Genomic DNA, 7658 nt, shown 5'->3' with positions numbered 1-7658 from the left:
TCTCTGCTTATTGCATATCAGGATTCATATATTTTTTTCCAGGTTTTAAATTGGGGGATTTATTTTTTTGTTGTTGAGTTTTACAAGTTCCTGATAGATTTTGCATGCAGTTCCTTAAGATATGTATTTTCTAACACCAATAACCACAAATTGCAAATTTAACAGGTCATTTTGTATCAAAAGGTCAATTAATAAAGCACCTAGAATTTTTTAAAAAAATATGTATTTTCTGGGGTCAGTGTTGTGGCATAGAAAGTAAAGCGCTACTGCCTACAGTGCCAGTATCCCATATAGGTGCCAGTTCAAGTCCCAGCTGCTCCACATCTGATCCTGCTCCCTGCTAATGTCCTGGAAAAGCAGCAGAAGATGGCCTAAGTGCTTGGGTCCCTGCACTCATGTGGAAGAAACAGTGCAGAGAATAGGGAGGAGGTACATGCTCAGAGGAGAAGAGGAGAGAAAGCTACCCAGGAAGCCCCATGGGAGGAGGGGAAACAGCTTGAACCAGAGTGGTGAGTGTTAACATGCACCAAAAGAACCACAGCCATGGAGAGCTTGAGCTGTTGGCATTTTTGAGACAATGTGGGGAGGTCTGTCTGTACCAATCCATGGGGATAGAGCCAGAGAGAGCCTGGTGTGGGTCTGGACTGGAGCCTAGTTGCTTGTGGTCATCTGTGGTTCTAGTGGAAGTGGAGGGGGATGGCTGATTCAAACCAACCTCTCTGAAACAGAACCAGCAACCTAGTCAAGAGAAGTGGGAACCATTTTAAATCAGTAGTACAACTCAGAAGCCCACAGGCATGCACGTAACAGCTCACTGAAATGGGACACATGAATGCAGCACTGACAGCAGTGTCAGGCAGGCATTAAACCAGGGATTCTAGTGTGCACATAATCCAGAGTTAACAGTGGAGAGAATGGCCTGCAGTCCCCACTGCCTCAGAGCTTGGCGAGAAGGTGGCTGGGCAGCTATGAGAGAGAGGCCCTTGCACCAACAGCACCTTTTGTTCTCAGCATCTGTGGAGAGACCTATGTGCTAAGAATGTGGGGCCTCTGTGGCTACACAAAAAGGTATACAACATAGCTGGCTTTGGAGTTCTACCATGCCCAACCTTGGTGTTACCCTGGAAACTTGCCCCACCCTAGAGAATTGACCACAGCCACCAGACAACATCCACCAACACCTCCTGGTATTCACTGAAAGGTCAGACATTGAATGAAGCCACAGCAGTATAACCCCAAAGATAAGAACCAACAGAAGAAAAGATTCTCCACAAAGGCCAAAAAAAAAAAAAGTCAAAGTTCAAGAAACAAGAATAAGAAAGCATGACTCCCCAGAGGAAGATAATATTTCAATATTAGAATGCAAAGATGAAGAGATTGAGGAAATGCCATAAGTGGAATTTTAAAAAATTACCATAGGATTACTCAAAAAAATCAGAAACAAATCCATTACTTAAAGAAAACAATACATTGCATGCATGAAAATATTTACCAGGAAATTGAGAATATAAAGGGAAATCCAAATGGAAATTTAGAAATGAAGAATTCAGTGGATCAAATAAAAAATGTGGTGGAAAGTCTTAGCAGACTTGAGAGGCAGAAAAAAGAATAGCCAAAGTAGAAGATAAATGTTTGTAAATCTTACAGCCAGACAAAAAAAGAAACAAGAAGAAAATAGACAACTTAAAAACAGTGTTGGAGATCTATGGGATACTATTAAACAACCCAACATACAGCTCTCAGGAGTTACTGAAGGAGTGGAAAGAGAGCATAGAAAGCCTATTTAGTGAAATAATTACAAAAATGTCCCCAGTTTGGAGAAAGAAGGGATGTTTAAGTTGAGGAAGCACACAGAACTCCTAATAGACATGAACAGAAATGACCCTCACCACAACACATTGTAGCCAAACTTTCCACAGTAATACATAAAGAAAACATCCTAAAATGGCATGAGAGAAATGCCAGATAACTTTCAGAGGATCACCAATTGGTCTTAGAGCTGAATTCTCATCAGAAATCCTGCTGGCCAGAAGGGAATGGCAAAATATAGTCCAAGTCTTAAAAGGAAAAAAACAAACAAACAAACAAACAAACAAAAAAACCAAAACAAACTCAGCTGGCACCACAGCTCAATAGGCTAATCTTCCACCTGTGGCACCAGCACCCCAGGTTCTAGTCCTGGTCAGGATGCCAGATTCTGTCCTAGTTGTTCCTCTTCCAGGCCAGCTCTCTGCTGTGGCCCAGGAGTGCAGTGGAGGATGGCCCAAGTGCTTCAGCACTGCAGGCAAAGGCTTAGCCTTCTACTCCACAGTACCATCCCAGTGTCAGGATTATATATTTTAAAATAAATTTATGAAGAGGTCGGCACTGTGGTGCAGTGGGTTAAAACCCTGGCCTGGTTTCGCCGGCATGGTTGGTGGTTTTGTACACCCTGTTTGTAATTGAGTTCATGAATAGTCTTGTGGGTTTTCAAAAATGAAATGCAGTAAGGAACAGTTAAAAAAAAAAAAAAACCCTAGCCTGAAGTGCTGGTATCCTACATGGGCGCTGGTTCTAGTCCCGGCTGTTCCTCTTCCGATGCAGCTCTCTGCTATGGCCTGGGATAACAGTACAAGATGGCCCAAGTCCTTGGGCCCCTGCACCCACGTGGAAGACCTGGAAGGCGCTCCTGGCTCCTGGCTTCGGATCGGCATAGCTCTGGCTGTTGCAGCCATCTGGGGAGTGAACCAGCCTCTCTCTGTAACTCTCTCTTTCAAATAAATGAAAATAAATCTTAAAAAAATAAATTTATGAAGTGATTTTTGGTGCACACAAAGAGGTAAATATCACACTGTACCCCATAATTTGCACAATTATTAACTAAAAATAAAAATAAAATTGTATAATTCAAATGATTAATGGTTATGCCAAATACCCAACACCTCTTCTCCTTTTAACTGAACATAACATAGGATTCCATTTGTTCTCCATTCTTAAGATTTGGAGCATATGTGTCTTCTCAATTTTTGCTTGGGTAATTTCACTGGAGTTGGCAGTACACATTTTCAAGTAATCTGTGTTAAATTTCAAAGATATTATTTTTGAAAAGCTCAAATATATTATAAATAAGTATTCTCAACTCTTCTATACTGCATATAATTTGTCATCCTTTTTAGCTATCAGAAATTGTAACCCTGTTAATTATTGATATTATCAATTTAATAAACTCTTATCTATTAGATCACATGGGAATAAAGAAAGTAAATATTTTGCCGTACCTTCAACTGCTTTCAAACTTTTCCTGACATGGTCTGATATCCAAAGCTATGTTGCTCTTTCTGTCTTGTGAAGCAATGAGTCTTCATTTAACAGATGAGTTACCATAAAATGTGTCAGATCCCCCCAGAGTGTAAATAATACAGATTTGACAGCTACATTTGTTATCTAATGTCTTATTACCACTCACATGTTTACTCAGCATGGCAGATTTAAAAATATATAACAAATAGGAAGTTTTTCAATGTAATATATTATAACCTGTTATGCAGCTAAAGCAGGTGTGTCCTGTAAATATTTTTTCTTAACAATATTGACAGTAATTTCTTGATACCACAAACTACAAAAAAGAAATACAAATCATATTATAAGGCAGAGATACCTGAATTAAATATTGGATTGTTTAAAAGATCATTTAAAAGGCCTATCAGGAGACAGGTTTCATAGTGGGTTGCCTTTCAGTATTTCATAGGCTGTGATATTTGTAAGAATCTTGTAACAGTAAATGCTAGGATACTCTAAAAATTTCTAGGCTAAATAGATGAAATTTCTTACTGTAAATGTTTTAATGAGTTTATGTTCTCAGTTGTTTATCAGCTCATGTTAAATTTTTCAAGTTCATCAAAGCTAAGAACTTGTTTACTATTAGGCCCTTTGCTGAGTGGGGCTAGTTTTGGAATTAATAAGGAATAGGGATGTTTTCTCTTTGTGTTAATAGCTTAAGAGTAATTTTGGTGTGATCTAAAAACCATGAGTTACTAGGAAGATGCTTATAAATAAATATAGTTCAATCATTTGCCTATAATCCTTTATAACAACCTAGCCTGACCTCCACACACTATTGTGCATGAATAATTGCCATTTTTGGCAAAGACGACCTAGGAAAGGGGTCAGAATTCATCCTAGAGTTGCCAACTTCTAATACTCATGTGTCTTGACTCAGAGCAAGTGCATCCAATTCAAGATCATTTATGATTGAGTTTTTCAGTCTGGCATAAACTGAAGCCCTCAGAAACCACGAGTGAGGCTGGTGCACTTGAGCAGCCATTGTGCCAGAAGCTTGATCCTCATCGGCATTTTTTTTTTCTTAAAGATTAATTCTTTTATTTGAAAGGCATCTGCTGGTTCACTCCCCAAATGCCCACAAGGTCGGAGCTGGGGTGTTCCGAAGCCAAGAGCCGGGGGCTTCTTCTGAGTCTCCCACCTGGGTACAGGGGCCCAAGGACTTGGGCCATCTTCTACTGCCTTCTTAGGCCATAACAGAGAGCGTGACCAGAAGTACAGCATCTGGCACTCGAACCAGCGTGCATATGGAGTGCCGGCACTGCAGGCAGCAGCTTTTCCCATTATGCCATAGTGCCGGCCCCCCTCATCAGCATCTTTTCTGGACATTTGTTTAAGCTCAAGGTCTCTTTTTCTGCCATCATCTTCTTAGAAAGTGTTTTGTTCTCACAGAAACTGTAATAAAGCAGTGGAATTTACAGTTGCGAACAGGGGGTCAGGAAAATGTAAAAATGGTGCATTAGTGGTAGAGCCAGATGTTTGGTAGCTCCTTGGTGAAGGTGTATAGGGAGGCCAGGTGCAGGAAGACAGCAGGACCCTGGCTAAATCTCCAACAGTTTCCAAAGGTGGATCTCTTCGTTGCTAAGTGACTGCAACAGGGCTAGCTACAGACCTGCCTTCCCATAGTGTACATTTCCCTGGGCCCTCTGCAGAGATACGGGGCCGCGTGAGGAGAGACTATACCTTCAAACTAGGACTCCCAGCAGGCAGAGCCTGCGAGTGCGCATTGTGACTGCCAGGCGAGAGGGAGGGAAAGCCTGGATGATTTCATTCTGGGGTGCCGCTGGTGGGAGGTGCCAGCGGGTGCCAGTGAGCACTTAGGCCCTGCCTGCCCAGCAACTTACTTCCCAATGCCCATAATAGGTATGTGGGTGCCTGCAAGGTACAGCCTTTTTGAGCTACCCTGCTCCCGAATGCGGCGTAATGCTGCACCTTGACCGCCAGGGACCCCTGGGTGCCAACAGCTAACACCTATAAGTGACAGAGGGAAAGTGCTTGGTTCACAGCTGTGCCACCAGACTGTGCTCCATAGCGCTCACAGAATGCCTGCTGCCTGCCTCGCTGAGGTCCCAGAAAATTAGTATGTCCTGGTTCTGCAGCCTACCCCCTGAGCACAGAACAGGGTACCCACCGAATCCCACCCTTCTCAGGATGCAGGGGTGCCACTGCACCCTCAGAGGGCCAGGCCGAGTCCCGCAGCCCCCGTACTGTGTGGCCAAGTCTACGCGGTCCCTTTCTGAAGTCAGTTGCCTTTCAGCTTAGGGTAGATGGGGAGGAACCTGGTGGTGACGGCTGGAATTAGAGGAAACCCCTCTGGGTGCATTTAAATTTCTGACTCCCTCAGATCTTTCCTTTGAAATTTACCTTTCAAGGTCTGAGATGAAAGAGTAAACAACACAGAGATTAAATCTATCTTTTGCAAAAATGAATGAACAATTGAAAAAACCAAAATGACATAAGCACAGTTTTGTGAATGAAACTTTGGACAGTGGTTGTTTATAAACACTTTTGAGAATAAGATTTGCAAATGAACTCTTCCAGGGTTGTTAGGTCAGAATTAGTTCAATGGTTACTCCAGAAAATTAGTGGAAATGCAAAAATATGTTTAGAAAACATGGTTGTTTAAAGGGTTTCATTGATGCAGAGATGTGGAGTAGTTTATATTTTGAAGGCTTAGTGAGAGCCAGCAGCCAGGAGCTTCTTCTGGGTCTCCCACGTGGGTTTAGGGGCCCAAGGACTGGGGTAGTTCTCCACTGCTTTCCCAGGCCACAGCAGAGAGCTGGATCAGATGTGGAACACCCAGTACTCAAACTAGCACCCATATGGGATGTGGGCACTGCAAGCGGTGCCTTTACCCACTACACCACAGTGCCGGCCCCTCAGGTAGATTTTTAAGTGTCCTTTCTGGGTCCAGCGCTGAGTTGCAGCAGGATAAGCAACTGCCTGCAGTGGAGTCACAGACACTCCACTTCAGATCCATCCTCCTAATAATTACTCACAGTAGGAAGACCCAGATGAAGCCTCTGTCCCCTGGCTTCAGCTTGGCCTAACCCTGGTGGAGGCAGCCATTTCAGAGTGAGTCAGCCAGTGGAAGTGCTCTCTTTATTTCTGTCTCTCTCTTTCCCTCTCTCTGTCTCTCTCTCTCTCAACTCTGCCTTTCAAATACATAAAAATAATTTTTTTTTGACAGGCAGAGTGGATAGTGAGAGAGAGACAGAGAGAAAGGTCTTCCTTTTTGCAGTTAGTTCACCCTCCAATGGCCACTGCAGCCGGCGCATCGTGCTGATCTGAAGCCAGGAGCCAGGCGTTTCTCCTGGTCTCCCATGCGGGTGCAGGGCCCAAAGACTTGGGCCATCCTCCACTGCCTTCCCATGCCATAGCAGAGAGCTGGCCTGGAAGAGGGGCAATTGGGACAGAATCCGGCACCCCAACCGGGACTAGAACCCGGTGTGCCGGCACTACAAGGCGGAGGATTAGCCTGTTAAGCCACAGCGCCGGCCTAAATCTTTTTTTTCAAAGTGTGCTTTCCTTGATCACAGGTATCATTTTATATGATACAACTACATGTGTACTGCAATATAAAAGATTAAATCCACACCTTCCCTTAAGATACATACATTACATACGAAAGCCATGTGCACAGTGTACAATAAATTATTTTATTCTGCTAGTTGTGTTTGCTCTGTCAGTGTACACATTTCATTAAGGATCAGTCGGTTTTGGACTTGGGTATGTTAAAGGTAGATGGGTATTAAAACAATTGAATGGAAGCTGCAGTAATGGACTTTGAGTTTTTGTGACTAAACTTTGGAGCTAGGAAAGGCATCATAATATTTAGCCAGTGATCAACTAGAGATCAAAATATATACAGTTGGAGATTTTTTTTCTTATATTAAAGTTAGAAGTGCTACCTAGAGCTTGTCCCTTTCATGCCTATGTTCTCCTTAATTGGTACAACTTCCTAGTACAAATCATACTCTTGCACTTTATCTAACCCTGGGTTACTTTTGAGGAAAAATAAATAAAAAAAGATGAGTTCCCAGAAGACCTCAATTCAATAAATCTGACTTTCTCGAAACTGAGGATTCCCTTCTTGGCATGGAGACTATTTCAAAAGTACATACATTTCCTCCTTGGACAGCTATGAAACACAATTCTATTGGAGTTGGTAAGAAATTTTTCATTTGTGAGAAGTGTAGAGAAGGAATTCAAAGTAGAATAGGGCAAAAAAAAGACCAAGTAAAGAAAATTCAACTCAGAAAAAAATGTAATTTGGATACCTCTGTTAGTAATATATTTGTACATTGTTAAAGGAGCAATTATTTGTGTTTAGAATGAAA

This window comes from Lepus europaeus, unplaced genomic scaffold (genome assembly GCF_033115175.1).
Source record: "Lepus europaeus isolate LE1 unplaced genomic scaffold, mLepTim1.pri SCAFFOLD_80, whole genome shotgun sequence".
Classification (NCBI taxonomy): domain Eukaryota; kingdom Metazoa; phylum Chordata; class Mammalia; order Lagomorpha; family Leporidae; genus Lepus; species Lepus europaeus.
The sequence above is the reverse complement of the archived record's forward strand: the minus strand, read 5'-3'. Positions refer to the sequence as shown.